Consider the following 18,330-nt stretch of genomic DNA (forward strand, 5'->3'; position numbering starts at 1 on the left):
TGGTGTGAACCCTAGCTTTTCAATCTTGTATATGCCTCTCTATCCCCTAATGATGTTCTAAGACTCCTTATATAGCCTTAAAACATATTAGAATAACCTAGGACAAAGGCCTTAAAAAACCCACAAAACCAAACATAAAACAGAAACGCATTCTGATACGTGGCTGCACCTCGCTCGGATCGAGCGGTTCTTGCCCGCCTGGTTGAGCCACTGACCAGAACCTACTGCCTGTTTCCTGCTGCTTGGCTCGATGGGTCGAGCAGCCTTCAAACCCTTCCATTCTTCAACTCTTTGCTTCCTTAAGACACACCAACTCATCATCATTCATCACTTGATCAAGTGACCCAAAGCATATGTGTCCACAACCCATAGCACTCTCATCTTCACTCTCTAGTGTGCAAGATAGAGCATGCATGATCAAGTGATCGAATCCATCACTAACCTCATGGGAATTGGCTCTTGACTCAACAATTTCTTTTGGGATTCCTATAAAACATGGGTACAGACCCATCAATTCATGAGAGCAACCCAAAGCCAAATCCTAAGATAAAAGATATGGACCTTACATAACTTAAACCACATTAAGGCCCAAACAGTTATCAGGACAACAAAGTAGTTATTGATTGAATCGTGTCCATCACTTGGTTGGCTTTCATATTGTGGTATGGTCCAATAATCACTAACATTGACCACTCACACCGACCCCTCCCCCAGAAAAACATAAGAAGAAATGGTCCACATGAAAGAAAAAAGAAACCATGCTCAAAGTAGCTAGTCGGGCATAACTTCAAGGGTCTGATTATCATTATTTCAGCTACAAAAAATTAACAATCCAGGAAGTGCAAAAAATAAATTTATAGATAGCAAGCTTAATCTGTAGTTAGCCAAAAATTAAATCCAAAAGCAAAACTACAGCTAAAAGATTTGTAAATGTACAAGATTTTTTCAAACTTAAGTACAAAAAAAATTGAAGTGTACATAAAGAATGGTGACTAAAACAAAAAACTTTTTTCTATCATTGAATAAATAAACCCTTACACTATCTTGAATCCAGTAACTCCGTAATTCCAGCATATAAAGTAATGAACAGCATGTATTGATCATTCTAGCCTTGGACTTTACGGACTTGTATGTGATGAGCAGATTCTTCACGCCAGGTCGGTTGTGCTCCACGTTGGACTAGAGTAACGTGCTGCCGCTCATTCAGTAGTGCTTTCCTCTAAAGTATATGAAATGAACATTACATCAAATAATAATATCAGAAATGAAAATCGAAAAACCAGATAAAGGATTCAGACCCACCATCAATATATGCAGAGCCCGAGAGAATGTTTCCTCTGCATCTTCTGAAAAGTCCAATATATGGGCATCACGCCGTGATATAAAGTCAGCCTCTGCTTCACCCTTTGCCTGGCAAGCAAGAACCAATTACTTCATTACAGCAAGCTTATAAATATAAAGCACATAACATGCCAATTTTAAGATGAACATCTTAATGCAGCACAATAAACAAGCCTAAACTGCCATTCAAATCACAAGAAAAATATGATGAGGATATACTCCTTCTAGCCAAAAATAACAATCATGAGAGCCATTTTAAGTTGTTCTGATAAAATGGTCAGTTGGTCACCATCACACAATATAAAGTATTCGTGTGTAGAAATATCGAAGGACAATTTAAGTTGTAGCAAATCCACAACCAAAAATCATGACTAATTTCTGCAGTCTCCACTATCCACAATATCGAGTCTATCCAATTAAAAATGCATATTTCATAACTTTAATCAATACGAGGGTTCTAACTACTTTGTGAACGTAATTACACACTTACTCATTAGTGAAGGCAAAGATTGTTGAAGACGGTCGAAAGTGGCTTAAATGAATAGCCATTGACTGGAGTGCCGCGCGTGTTGGCCATAGTAGTTGCATGGAAAGCAAACATTACACCCATACGGCTCTGCAATACATAAGATACCGGAGCCATCAGTCCTGGCATTTACAATATCAAAGCACTCCAACACTTAAACTGAAGCTAATTAAATGTTTGGATAGTATAGTTTGAGGGAGAGGATAGAAGCCAAAACTAAGGATTCCATTTTCCCAAATTCAAATATAAAATATTGGAAGGGAATTGAAGGATTCAAATCTCTGCCCCTTTTAGCTAGACGTCCCGGTAATGAATGGGTGACAAGGAGAAGATTCAAGAGAGTTTCGAGAGGCCAAAAATAATTGACTGGAGGGGGTTATAAGTATTACGAAAAAAAAATTGTTTACCGGAGCAGCTAGTCGATAATTAATTCATGCAGCTAACCCCATCAGGATGAGTTTAAGGCTTTGGAGTTTGGTATTGTTCTAATAGTTTCCAATAAACCTAAATATTCCAGGATCGGAAAGATTTGATGTCCCCTTCCTTCCTATCCACTTCCCCCACCTACCTGCTATGTTTTTATTCAAACACACTCTAAAAGAAAATAGAGAGCTTAAACATCAAGTAGATTAAAAAAAAATTCATCCTAAACCAGCTCAACGTCTCACATAATGCAAAGTTGATTTAAAGTGTCATTCTATGTAAAAAACCAATGATATGCCTCAAATTCAAATGTTCCGATGCATCTATATTAGCACACCAGTTATTCATCCTGTATCTCGGGATTTGATATTTTGGTGAAAAGAAACAAACATGAGGACGAAATATTGGACCAACTATAGGAATCCATTATGATTCTTGGCATGTTTTTCAAATTATTATCTGGAAGTCATAGCAACAGTAAGCAAGTACAATCTCATGTTGAGGATCTTCATGTACATCAAATGTATAAAAAGTAAAATCAAGAAAGACAACCACCACACACCTTGTATACACTTGATGGTAAAGGACTATCATTAATTGGTTTCAAACTCGACTCCGTACTTAGAGCTACACTATGCATCACCTTTACAGCCTTATAGGGGTACCTTGAGCAACAAAAAAGAAATCTGAGCAAAACAAAGCATATGACCATATGACCTGAAAGAGAGATGTAAAGCGGCCAAAATAAATGGAGGTCAGTTCTAGAATCAACTACTCTTCCAATTTAACTTACTTTCCATGAGCAGTTTCCCCTGAAAGCATAACAGCATCAGAACCTTCTCTAACAGCGATTGCAATATCGGAAACCTCAGCCCTTGTAGGAGTAGGGTGATCAATCATGCTCTCAAGCATATTAGTCGCCACAATGACTGGTTTATGCATGCTGCGACATCTCTTGATGATTTCCTCCTGCAGATAAGAGCATGGATAAAATTTACTCAGCAGTTATGCAATAGTGTTTCCAAGTGAATAATAAGGAAACCTGTCACTAACACTTTGGATTGACATAATTGGAGCCTTGGAGAGAAAAGAAGGGATTTGCAGGGATATAATTATTTTTATATGGATACTAATTTTGATACAGATCAACAGAGGGATTTGGAAGGAAGGATTTGAAGTTATTAAAGTCCCTAAATTTTGTTAATAACTAAATCTCTCCCAATGTGGAAAGATTTGGAAGGAAAATGCTATTCTATTTTTTCTCCCTTCCTTGGCCTCCTAAACAAATAAAAAAGACTTCCCTTATTCTTCACTCCCCTTCCTTTCCCCTTACCTAGCAAAAACTATACTAGTTAAGAGAAACAAAAAAAAGTGATCAAAGAATAGAGAACCTCATTTGTGGCTCACAAAATTATCTTTCAGAATACAACTTTGAACCAAGAACAACAGCCTGGTTGGCTAGTTACCTTCTTTAACCCTTAACTCCAATCTCCTAGGGTTTCGGAGTTGAGCATACGTGACTCCAAAATCAAAAGATATCAACGCGAATGAATTCCAAGGAAAGCGAAGGTATTGGAAATGACTCACAAAATAATCAGATATACAGCTTTTCCCTACTAGACTAGATAGCCACCCATCCAAATCACACCTTCTTTTAATTATTAGAGTTGATAGCATAGGGTAAAAATGCGGTAATGATTGCAACATCAGTAACGGAACAGTGATAGGGTAACCAGAGTGATGTGATTGTCAACGCTTATATCGATCAAAAGCATGAGTAATTCCTTGTTACAGCCTGAAACGCGGGTTATTTACACCTTCATAATGTGGAAAATATCGATTTTTGAAAAAATCTTTACAATACGGCCAATGCAATGTGATGTGGCATGTTTTTGCACTATAGTTGATATAGTATCAATTGTTGCAAAAGTCAAGGACATAGAATGCACAGAATGTGGGATTTTGCTCACCAAATGTAAAATCAAAAAGTAAGGGATGGTCTTATATAGTTTCCTATTACTCCCTCCAATTCAGTACTAACGTCTCATTTACTTTATGCACTTATTCAATCCTTAAAGTTGATATGAATAATCCTTGCATTGAGACGAATCAAACAAGATCCCACATGACTATGTTTTAACTTGTAGATTAATAATAAAATACAAATTAAGAGGAAGAGATGAATAGTGTCCAAAAAGCAAATGGAACGTTAGTGCTGAATTGGAGGGAGTAATAATTTATGAGTCACTTTTTATGAAGGGTATCAAAATCCTAAAACAAGCATTCTCACTCATTCCCCAAAAGAGAATCTCAAATACAAATTGAAAATTTAAAATAATATCATACTATGGGAGTTAGAGAGCTAAGCAAAAGAAACTCCAACAAATCTCATGCAATTGATGTTTTTAAGTTATTGATTCATCATGTAACTATTTGTCAACCATTACATTTCTTCTGAAGGTATAGCACCGCTATTACAAGAAAAAACCAAATTTAATCATATAAATGACATTCTTTTGGGAAACAAACTCTTGATATAGCAATATTACTTGAAAGAAAATAGTTTGGTTATGAAGAAAAGCATAGTGTGTGTAATTTCATTTAAAAATAATTAAACACATATTCCCCCATAGTTGTATCAATATTTTGTTTCAAAATTATATTTTACACGTCCAATATGCAAAATATTTATTTCCATAAAAAAGAGATTTTATTTGGTTATAAAATCTGCAATATAGTAATTTAAGGTATGACTCAAATTTGATTTGATTTGGGAAATAGTGGTCCTTGTAAGACAAAAACCAATAGTTGACAAAATAAGGTGAATGTAGACCAAGAAGATATAACATTGATATATAAGATTCAAGTTCTGCTTACTCATGTTCTTCAACTTCTAGATTGTAACTGCAAATTTAAATACGAAGTTTGAAATTTGAAATTATTTGGGGTCAAATGAAAATACTTGGTCAAGGATTTGGAGAGCTCTCAAGAATAGTGACTCATAAACTTTTATATGAAAAAGCGAGCATTGATTTAGTTATATTTACCAGAAAAGAATCAATGAAATAAGCAGCCTAGTCCATTAATTTGAAAAAAGAGCATCATGAAATACTAAACCTTCTATCAGTCTACACATGAACGTTTGGTTTAGGGTTTGGGTAGCTCTCTTGTAAATTATATAAGATTGGTCTTAGCATTACAATGATTCAGTTACACATTTAAACTTGCCACAAAATTGTCGTTGAAACAAGCAGTCTAGTCCATGAAAGAGAAAAATAGCACTTAATAGTAATCTTGCACAAAATACTAAACCTTCTATTAGTCTATGCACCAAGATCCACACTAGTAAGCTATAGGCCTTTTTTTTACAAGAGGTTTTAGCAATACAATGATCAAACTTGCCAAATGATTAGCTTTGTGCTCAAATTCTTTTTTGTTTTCCTCTAGTACCCATATTAAACCCTTTAACGTTTGGACGCTTCACTATGGGCTGAAAATACGGAATTTTTCATTAGTTTAACACTTGAACATGTATGTATGTTGATACGGATACACAAGTCTGGGTAAAATAGAATAAATGCATCAAAAGAACAATCTATTGTAGATATAACCTCTAAGCATCAAGATCCTATGTTAGTAGCAAGGACAATGATAACATCAGTAACCAAAGTTCTAACCAGTATACATCACTACATTAAACTGAATAAACCTCTAATAACTAACTAGCTGTCACTTACGAATAAAAAATATAATGCCAAATGCGAAATTCAAAAAGTTTTATAATGCCAAAAATTTGACCTACTCCATCTGATGCCGAAATTATGGATTGAAGGTTTGGAATGGAATCTGCACTTTCAATTTTTACTATAACATGAATATCTGCATCGCAACCTGTAACATAGACAAGCTTGCAAAAATCATATAAAAAGGAAAAAAAAATTCACATCCATGAGAGACAGACTACGCATGCTTACGTTTAAGGTAATTTTTCAATTCATGAACTACTTTAGCATCTTTCACAAAAGAAACAGCATAGAAATCAATTTGGTTGTCAATTCAAAACTTGATATCCTCCCAGTCTTTGTCTGCACAAATTAGAGGCAATGTTAATGGATAAAAAGTAAATGCAGGTAAAGAAACTCTAATAAGAGAAAGCAGAACAAACCGGTTATTGATGGAAGATTTGCACTTTTTCCCTGCACATTCAATGTCGTCTAGATTTAAGCTCATCGCCATCAATTACCTGGCATTTAACAGTGTCTTTTGTCTTCGACTTCATAACAAGTGACATCATTCCACCTAATATAGAAAAAAGATTCAATGAAAACCTAAGTTAGGCCTTTAAAGTCATTTGATTAAAACTGAAAATCATCTAGTAGATGATGAATAGTGAGGAAAACTCTCTCAACTTAAATCAACAAATTGCACACAAGCATTCTAGAACTACCCACTTTTACATACTAGAAAATGTTCATAGCTCACAAGCCACAACAGATTGATTATGTTGTAGAAAAAGGAAAGCCAAGCGATTATCATTTGTTGATTATTGTGTAAACCTCATGAAGCTGACATTTCCATAACTTAGAGACTTAGAAATCCAACAAAAGGAAGAACACTCTTTGTATGTTGTTCCCCTCAACCATCTTTACACTAATAGGATGATCGTTTCTCTAAACCCTCTTTACACATGCTAGCTTTAATGCCCTCTTTATTACCTTTTTTGCTAATACTACAAGTAACTTTTGATTTCTACGCAAAAACAGGGATTTATTACTTTCATATTTATATCTTGCAATTCTACTTTCATTTCCACGTTTCCATCTCTCATTTACACTTTAATGCAACATAAGCTTAAGTTTTTCCGCAATCACACTATAATCTTGTGAGTAAGACCAATGTTGCACGATATGAAATTCGATATGATACGAGTAAAGGAAACGAAAAACGATGATTTTAAGTTTCGAAAACGTAGGAAAGGAAATGTGATCCTATAAGACACAAATAAATGCAAATTATGTACAATATTAAACAAAATCAACTAATAAACATGTCATATTTTTGCTAATTTGCTATTATATGTTAAAATTAAGTTCAAAAAATAAAAACTTATTACAACCTGCCTCAAATACTCAGATACCACTTGATGGGACAAAGAGAGAAAACCATTACAAACAAATAGGATCTATTATGTTAAATTAGACAAAAAAATTAAAAGACAAAAGCAAAGGTTACCTGATTCCATTGAACAGGTTAAATTTTGAAGAATGAGAGTGGTTAGATCTTTCAGGTTAATATGTATTCTCTGCAATGACCCTTAATGTCCTCGGTTTAATACTCTCTAATAATGGGATGACAGGAAGAAATGGAATAAGGTAACCTAGGGACTATAATTGCTATATATAAATATTAACATAAGACTAGTATTCAGCTCATCATAGAATACAGTCATAAAATAAGTCTCTACACATTTAAAACCCACAACTTATTGATACATTAAGCCCAAACCTTTTAACTTAATTAGATCACTTTAAGTTGGGCATAAGGACAACTTTAATAACTTATAATGACATATGTACGTTTACATATAAGCCTAATGTTTGACTTTGATCCAGCACGTTACTCTAAATAAAAACCATTTTTTGAATATTAGCCTTACTTTAAGTCTTTAGCCAACTAACTACAAGAACCACATAAGCACTCAACTACTTGCACTTTTTCAAGGAAGTTTCAACTTTTGAGAATTGTTCTAGCACGTCACACTCTAAGTCTCTAGCTCTTTTTCTTCATACTTTCGCACCTTCCTAGAAATATTATTGCGCTTCTTTTTTCATCTAGTTGTTGTAAACATTCCTTCAAGAGTTCAGTGAAGCTTCAAACTGGCCCACAACATCCTCGATTTTTTTCTAGTACTTTCTTTTTTCGTCTTTTATGGTTTCTTCTTAGAGAGCAAACACAGATGCTAAATTCTAAAAAGGTTGTCAAAAACCAAAATGCCCCCAACTACGATTTAAGTCACTTTTTCAAACAATTTTGGTACGGATATTTCCAATCAAATGATGGTCGCGTTTCGCACTTCAATGAGTCAGGCCCTCAATTTATTTCCATACAAATATGAAATCTGTCAAATAGTAAACTTACATAATCCATATACTGATCAGTATTATAATCACTATGACACTACTAGACCCATTTTTAATAATGTGGCTCACTTATTATGACATGCATGTTAGAGAACTCACCAAAAGACTAGTTTAGTAGGTGAGAGAGCTCATTTACCCTATAACCTCCATATCAGTTGCCCATACAACCGATGTGAGACAAAGTCCCATAACCTTGTAATGGCCTTAAATCCATTCCATTACATTTGAATCCCCATAAGTTCCAATGTCCTTGTTGGTCATGGTTGGCTTAACCCATGCCATCACTCTTGTTATAAAATAAACAAGAAAATTCACCTAAAAAACTAGCCTAGTAGGTGAGAGAGTTATTTACTCTATAAACTCCACATTAGTTGCTCATACAACCAATGTGGGACAAAGTACCACAACCTAGTACAAACCTTAAATCCATTCCATTATAGCATACATCACATTAAATTTCTAAATAATTAATTGTGCATACCACCTAAAGGAAATACATACCACTCAGTGATTTTAGATGTAAAATGGAGAAGGTTTCAACCTATTTCCTTTTGACCACCTTTCTTTGGGATAATATAATCATATGAAGCTTCAACATAGAAACAAGACTCACAGACAAAAAGAGACAATAGTAAATAAATAGAGAGCACATTCATGTGCTTTTCAGCCAATAAATAAGATATAGTCAGGATTTCTGCATTAGGAACAAAAATGAGAGTATCGTCATCTTAAAACTATAAACAAGTAGCCTTACCATCACCTAGAAGCATATCTCCGTCCTCTACATCATTCAAAGTCATCATAATTGACACTCACGGTATCTTGTGTGCTTACACCTCTTTGGATAGTGAAATTAAACTCTTGTCCCTCTTTCAGTAAAATTGGTCAAGGTACATCTCCACTTCGAACCTCAGGACCCTACATGAAAAGAATACATATCCAATTCAACTCAATCATAACAAGTATCACACCTGGGGAAAAATTAAGTTAAAAAATGAAATCAAACTCATTCCTAGGCAATGATTGTAAGCAGGGGAATTGCCTTTTGCAGAAGAATTTAAAAGTTCATATACAGGAATTAGAATGAGTTGTGTTACAAACAAAATGTGATACTAAAGCACTCATGTAAAGATGGACTTCCCAAATTGTTGCGATAATTAGGCAGGTATCACATCACTAATTGTCCAGGCAACTGTAAAAGTATTGTGATTCTTGAAACAGTCGTATTATTAGGAGATTTTATTAGTCGTTTTTAGCGCCTAATTTTCCTTATATATTTGTTCGTTACTAATTATAGTTTAATTAGTGATGGTAGTAATTTGAAAAAAATCTCTACAATGATTAGAAACTTGTTAATTCGTAACGTGATTATGAATCGTAACAAGTAACGTAAACTTTGGAGGTAAAACTTAAAGTTGAGCAACTACCCATAACAGTTCGAAAAAAATTTTTACCCAAGCATATTATATAACCATGATGGAAGTAAATTAAATATTTCACACATATACAAGTGATTTTTAAACATGAAGTACAAGTTACATAACTTGTTACATGTACAACAATTTTTACCCAAATCTTAAACTATCTTAGATAAACCTTTCCTACACTATAATAGATCAAATGATGGACAAAAATCACCAAAAATACAACCCCAACCAGCCATGCTAAAGCTGTCCTACTCCCCCTTATAGCCCTTGTATACTTACATACACAAGCTAAAAACTCTACCCAAGAACCCCTTTTGTTCTACCCAAAGCTTGTGCATCATTACAAGCATGCAAGAGGCAAATATTTGAAGCAAAAACACTTTATTTTCTGAATAATTATTCAGCCATAAACCCCAACACATTGCTCCCAAGTTCATCCATGAACAAACACTAGAATCCTTCAAACTTTCAATAACTAAAACACCTTCTTTTCTCATCAAATCTCCTTCAAAAACCCATCTAAAACTTCTGAAAATTTATGTTTATAAACTCAAATCTCCCATAAAAATAATCTTCATCCTAAGAGCTTTCCATAGACACCAAACTTAAAAAAATCCACCAAGTATAGAGTAAGTTATATTCATTTCTTTATTCCACTAGTTTTTGTTAAAACTTGTTCATGTAAAACATTCTTTTTTACATGAATCTTTCTATAAACTAAGATCATTATAAAATGAGTATATCTCTAATCTTAAAAATTATCACTTATAAATCTATAATAATAGGCCATAATAGAAAGTAAGAAGATGTATTTTCACAAACATATAAATTTTGTTACTTAAAGGATTCAAGTAAAATTATGGGACTTAACTAAGTATGTTGCTCAACATAATATAATAAGTATACTCCAAATATGTTAAAATCATCACAAGTATTAGTCTAACAGCTCTAACTAGGAAAAGTTAAGTGCATGTTAGAAATCCAAAATTATTATTGATTTTTGGATGAATGCAATATGTTTAGTTGAGGAGTTGGAGTTGAGACTTGAAGGGCAAGGACCCGAAGTTAGAACCGCTTCTAAGAACGCGTAGGAGCTTACGGAATAATTATATAGGCTTGGAGTCGAGGTATGTCACATGGGGTGATTTTTAAAGGAGTTAAGAACAAGTTGGGAGAGTTTGTGTATAAACTTGTTTTTTAAAAAATAAAATAAAATTCCCAAATAGAAGTTCTTAAATCTTGAAAAATGATGTGAAAATGATAAATTTGAGTATGGAATAATTTATTACATGTATTATTATTGTGGGCATCATGCATGTTGATTTTATAAATTATTGTATGTTTAACGGCATGTTTAACACTACTTTGTGAAAGTTATTGTGATGGAAATGATTATATGAATTTGAAAATATTTGAAATTCATTTTAAAAGAAATTTCCAGTAGCTATATGTTAAGAAAATTTCTTGGATACTTTTTGTTGAGATTATTCGTTAAATTGATATTTTAATGGATTTTAAGGTGTTAAATACTCTTATTATAAAACATGGTATTAGATGAACTCTTCATCATCAAAAATAATTAATAAAAACATATTATAATGCCTCCAACAAGATTTGGCCAGAATATATTTAGTTTGGAATTTTTTTTATGATTTTTGAATAATCGTTAAATTGTTTAAAGATAAATTGTAAAATGGTAAAATATAAAATAATTACCAAACAAAGACATATGGACTTGAAATTTTTATCACATACTCATATGCACAGTAGGTAAAATTGGTAAAAGTTTGGGAAGGTTTCGTTGACATTTAAGGACCTTAATAATTTTTACTCGGTTATTAATAATCGGTAAGTTTGAAAACGGTAAAATATAAAATAAATACTAAATGATGTCTTTTGGACATGAAAATTTTTTGAGACACTTATATAAACAGTAGATACATGTTCAAAAATTTATATGGATTTTTGTTTCCATATATAGACTTAAATAAATTTTATTCGGTTTATCGGTAAAATAACGATAATAATTATTAAAAATACCCCACATGATTTTTAATGGTTATTTAAAATTTCATACCTCTTAAAATAGCTTTTGGAATATCATATAATTTTTGTAATATTTTATTTGGACTCAAATAATTTTAAATTTATTTTATTCTATTTATAGATAAAATGTCTATACAAAATAATAAAACATCATACATGAGTTTTATAAGTTCAAATGGCCTAATAAACATGTTATATGAATTCTGAAACTTTGGTATAACTTTATAAAATAAATTATTAATTATTTACTAATTTATCAAATTAATAGAAAATGTTTATTTATTAAAAAGTGTAATATTGTTAATTAAATTTGGGTAAAAATAGACCTATATAAAAAAATTTATAATTATATTAATAACCTACTGCCTCATAGTATAAATTAAGTTTAAATTAGATGGTTTATAAATTTTACGGATTTAAGACGTCATTTAAATAACGGTAAATACCCAAATTGTCGAAAATAATTGTAAGATCGTTATAAATTCGCATAACCAATTATAATCTGATGGGACAACCTTAAATTCATTTTAAATAAGGTATTATAATGACTTGATTAATTTGGGCCTTGTTGGAGAATTAATATGTACTTTGTAAATCAATTATCGATTTTATTACCGGCAAAACTATCTCATATTTAAGAGTATAGTGTTTTATGAAATCTTTTGTCGTAATGATTTTATAGACTTACAAATCATATTCTAGTTCTTTTGAATGAATTTCAAAACCCTTTTAAGTTATATTTACTTTAAAAAGGATTGAAATGAAACATTTTAGTGGTTTCCTTAAAAAAAATCGTATTGAACTTTAATTACTTTTTGTTACGATGCATTTCCATACATGCTAGTGATGCCCCAATATAATACAACGGTTATGTTTAATGATATGATTATGCTAAGCATGTTTTACCCATGTGGGAAATGTTATGATTTGATTTTGCTAAGTCGCAAATAAAGTATGTTTTGCTATGTGCAAATAAAAGATGTTTATCATATGGAAAAAGTTAATATTTTTGACTTTCAAATGCTATTAAAATTACAAGATATATATTATGTACAAAAAAATGTTTTAGCCTAAATGGCGGGTACATATGCCACAGCAAATGTTGTGTGCATGATTAAACGGCTCACCAATGCTGAGCGCGTATTGTTCACAATACCATTGTGTTACACTTGCCGGACATGTCGCGGACGGTACACCGACTACCAAATGAGTCACAGGATGACTCACAGAGTACCCATGTAAACTTATGATATGAGTTTGAAATTGATTTGGATCTATTGAGATCTTATGATTTATGATGAAAAATGAGAATTTGAAATTACTATAGAGCCATTGAACTGGATTTGAATCATAATATGATTTATCAAATGAAAAAGCATATTTCAAAATGAATTTACTCAAAAAAAAAAAAGATTTTAATAACTTGTTTGACGGACACCAGTGTGTTTATACTCAGCCTGTTTGCTGATACTATGCTTTGTATGTTTTTTCAATGGTTTTGTTTTTAGAGTAAACCCCTATGGCACCTCGACGGAGAATGGATATGCGAGCGGAAGTTGAACCTGAGTTGGAGTATAACTCCCCTTTAGTTTAGATCTCTTTATTGTATTTGAGAGACTATTAGTTTAGATTTAGACTATTTAAGGATGTAATTTGAACTTTGGACTTATTTCGATTTGGTTGTAATTTTTCTATATTTTGGACAGTTAAGACATCCGTAATATTGTTTTGGTTTGGTTCAAGTATTATACTTGAATATTGGTTTGACCTTTAAGTAACCCCTTAATTGTGTTAGCAAAAGTAAGTTTCCGCTTGATTAATACTAAATTTCAATTAGTGTTTGCCTTCATAATTCGAGGTGGTTACAATTCTAGGTTATATGAAGCTTCAAAATGTGTTGCTCAATGATCACTTGGCATAAAAAAAAATAATCTAAGAATGGCAAAACATTCAAGTTTAAATATATCAAAAAAATGAAAGCTCTCATGCAAGAAAAGTAACATATGGACTTATAAAAAAGAACAAAAACTGACAGATGCATACAACAACCTTAATAACCACTGTGAACTAGATTAGCACTCAGCAGCTATCAAAATTCGCTTATTCGAAACATATAAAGCATGATCAAAACAAGGCCATAAAGATCCAGCAATTTTAATATATTTGTAGGTAAATCATATATTTTGGTTATCCAAGACATAATGTAGGGCTCGAAGGCATATTGTGTAATATGTTGGGTAATTTATAGTAGTATATCTTCAGACAGATTCTTGCACAGCTAAAAAGGAAATGCACATGACAGAATTACAAAGAGTAGCTCACTGGAAATTTTCAAGCATAATCAAAAAACATGTCACAGGTGTTCAGCCCAACTTCACACATAAGAAGCTCCAAAGACTCAAAAATGTACACTTGGAAAAATGAACATGAGAAACAGTTGTAAGAGAAATATCGATAGAAGAATATAATGAGAGAACAAAAACTATTAGATATACCTTTGTATCCAACATTATAGAGATAACCTTGTCATCAAACTGAGCATTGTATTCTCTAACCAGATCAATGGTTTTCTGATGTGATGCATGATCACCATGCGACATATTTAAACGTGCCACGTTCATTCCTTCTTCTGCTAGTTTCCATATCATTTCACGGGTGCTTGAAGAAGGATCAATTGTGCAAACTACTTTTGTTTTTCGCCAAGCATTAACAGCGAATTTTGATCGATTCACATGATAATCACTGGACTGAAGCTCAAAAGGACCCTATAAGCAATAGTTTACAAGGCCAATCAATTTATGTTAAGCAAACCATGTAGTCAAAACATTAGAAGCTTTCAGCAGTTGTCGTCAAAGATGAAAAAGCATTTAATGAAAGTATTCAGCTGGCATGTTCAAGTGGTTGAATCAACTGTCAGTTAATCTCACTTACAGACATCTTGTTATGTAGTGCTAGTGTACTACGCTCGTTGATTTTCCGTTTGAACATACACAAGAGATACATGGATTTAACTGTACACCACGGTCTATAGAGCACCTAATCTTTTACCATAGTAGAAAATGAGGAAGGGAATCAACAAAGACTATGGACAGGGGCAAAAATTACATCTAAATAAAAATAATCACGTGTAAATCTGGAGAACAGCACATGGAAAAATTTGTCACAGAAGAAATGACCAAAAAGAATTTAAATTGGAAACTAATAAATTCACGCAATATGGTGGTCAGATGTTGGATCAAAGAGAGTCCATGGATCCTCTATGAGAAAATAACAATTCTACATCGGAGATATCTCCAAAAAGCAATATGATGTGAATTCATCAATCAAGTCAATTTGTCATCAAATTGATCAATTCCTTCCTTGCTTGCCAAAAAAACGAAATTAAAAAGATAATCATAGATTCAATTGACGTAATCACATAAGCTGAGTGACTATGGAAAAGATCAGGATTTTTTATAACCAAATCTAATACATAGTCGAGTCACCACCCAGCATGTCGGATATACATTCCCCACGATCAATATATCTTATATCTAATCAACAAAGTGAACTTGCATTCTGAGCAGAGGCGAAGGTATCATACCTAGCTGTGAAAAGAAAAGCTTTGATCAAAATTCCCCCATTTGTTAGTTTTATCATTAACAAGGGTAAGGTTGCGTATATACGACCCTTTCAGACCCCACGCTAGGTAGGATCCGCTTAATGGTACTAAGGTAATGGAATTGTTGAGAAGTTCCCCATTTGTGCACCAATAAGTAGACATCTATCAAGATCAAGGCTTCAAGCTAGAAGAATTGTAACTGAAAAAAACGGTTGAATTCGTCTATTTCCGAACAAATTTTCCTATTCTTGTTGTGTGAATCCTAGAGTCAACGTATCAGTATGCAATTAAAGTTCCATCACAGCGTTATAGTAATAATTAATCTCTAAAAGCATCAAAATCAATCTCCACCTAATTTGTGCATACCAATTAACGTGTTCACCTAATTAACCAACTTCAATTATCAATTACTATTCCATATCACTCGTGTCTAACAATGAAATTACAAAAATACTAGTTACCAATTACCACCCATCACTTACGAATCTAAGTTTAATAACAGATACAGCTTCGTAAATCAATTACAAAATACACGAATCATATTAAAGTTAAAATCATTGTTTTAGCTGTTTAGTGTTTACTCTTAATGTGCTTTGTACATCATATATGTTTATTAACTTTCAATTTCTCTAAATGAGCGCTAAATCCACGACAATGTTAAATAAATGAATTCTAAATCCACGACATTGCTGAAATATGAATGAGTTCTCAATCCATGAAAGATACGGAAGCATCATATCAGATCATCAATCAACTCAACAAGAATCCAATGTTTTTATGCAAACACAATTATGAATTTCAAAACTTTAAAGCTAATTAATACAATGCAATATCATATAACATCAAAACACTTATTAACATACAATCAATCAAAAAATATCATCAAAAAATTAAAAAAAAAAAAATCACCAAAAAACAATAGAAAATCGAAAAAAAAAACTCACTGGAGAGTATGAGCCATTAGAAGAATCCAAACTATGCGAAGGTTCAGTGACCTTAACAGATCGAACAATGAAAACATCCTTCAAAACGCATCGTTCTCCACTTTTCCTAGCTCTAATCTTAACGTTATTATTAGTATATAAATTACTGCCTCCATTAAAGAAAACTTCATTGAAATTCGAAAACCGACGATCAGAAACAACTTGAAGCTTGTCAGATTTCAAAGGCGACATTTGCGCGGAGAGATTCATATTGATCGTCGCCATGACAGGGGAAAGAGAAAAGGAAAGAGTGGAGAAAGAGACAGGCAGAAGAACTTTGAGTATAGAGGCAATATGGCAATGAAGGAGAGCGAGAAGACCGAGTAATAAGAGACTATAAGAGGGGTTTGAATGTGATGATAATTTTTTGGGGTGTGAGGTCCCCTTGAACCCCAATATTCAAAACTTTCTAATTACTTTTAAAGAAAATTTAAGTATTATAATGTGATTGACAATTGATTTAAATAGGCTTACAAAAATCTTTTAATGACATGTTTGGAATAATAATTTTATTTAAAAATTTTAAATATAGTTTAATTTTATTATTTGGCAAATTAAAAATTTTTAAATTTGAATTTAGATCAAATTTCATCATTGTTTTTTAAAATACTTAAAGTTGAGAATTTGAAAATAACTATCCAAACCTTACCATTCTCAAATTCTTCAGTGAAATTCATAATTTAAAATGAAACACTTATTCCCAAATACTATATAAATAAATTTTATATTTTAAAAACTTTATTAAGTATCAAGATTATTGTTTACATAGTACACAATATTGGTTAGATTTATATTAAGACTCTCTACAAAGCTACGAGTAAAGTCATTGAAAAATATACTCCTTTTCTATAGGTATATAGTGTGCATAATTTAATCTTGATCACATACTCAGATTGTTTATTTCTGTTTTGTTGATGGGCTACCTTTAAGTCTTTAAAGTACCCATTGTGTAGAATATTATGATAGTGTAAAAAGATTTTTCCTAAAATTTCTTCTTGATATTTGTCGTGTTTGAAATCTTTGTCCAAAACATAGCATAAATCAACCAAACTTCACTCTAACTAAGGTTAATTTTTTTTATTTATTGTCAATGTAAGCTTTATAAAGAAAGAAAAAAATGACTTATATTATTAATATTGATTTAATTTTGTTTAATTGTCCAGTCTACATATAAAGAATTAATAACTGTATATTTAGTTGTATAGACTACATGGAAAAAGTAGGTAATGAAATCAATATATCTCAAATAAATAGAAGTATATTATATTATATTGGTTATCATAAAACTAATTTGGATTTCCCATGCTCTCAACATTGCCATTAACCATTTTGAATGTCAGTGAGTCTTCTTTCTGTTTTAAATTTTAGAAAGAAAAATGGCAAAAAAAAAGGTTGTTAAGAAGTATATATTTATGTAATTGCCTTATAAAAACGAAAGAAAATAAAGTGAACAATTGAAAAAGAGCTTCTTTTTTTCGGTTGAAACACGTTTAATCGTCTTCCCTTCATTATCCCTTGTTAAACTCAAAACACAAGCATAAAACAAAGTAATAATAAGACAATATAATACAAAACATCTCTTAATACCCATGCTTTAATCGACATTGTTTGATAATAGTATAAAACAAAATCATACTGCTTCTGTCTAAAATAGGCAAACATTACAATAACATAAAAAAATAGATAATCGAAAACAAGCAAGGCTTGATAAGCATATATATAAGCACTTGTGTCAAGTCCAACTTATTCTCAACATACGTGATCTCCTCCAACTTCTTTATCTATCGACCTAACATTCTTTTCCGGTATCTCATACTTTCACCCACCCAAAAAAAATAGATGT

General features: G+C 32.1%; 1 pseudogene; it reads right to left on the reverse strand.

Annotated features, from left to right (window-relative positions):
• Positions 1 to 493: 493 nt before the first annotated feature.
• On the reverse strand, positions 494 to 16,867 carry LOC130800755 (pyruvate kinase isozyme G, chloroplastic-like; annotated as a pseudogene).
• Between the last annotated feature and the right edge of the window lie 1,463 nt (positions 16,868 to 18,330).

The sequence above is a fragment of the Amaranthus tricolor genome, chromosome 15, assembly GCF_026212465.1.
Source record: "Amaranthus tricolor cultivar Red isolate AtriRed21 chromosome 15, ASM2621246v1, whole genome shotgun sequence".
In the NCBI taxonomy this organism is placed as follows: domain Eukaryota; kingdom Viridiplantae; phylum Streptophyta; class Magnoliopsida; order Caryophyllales; family Amaranthaceae; genus Amaranthus; species Amaranthus tricolor.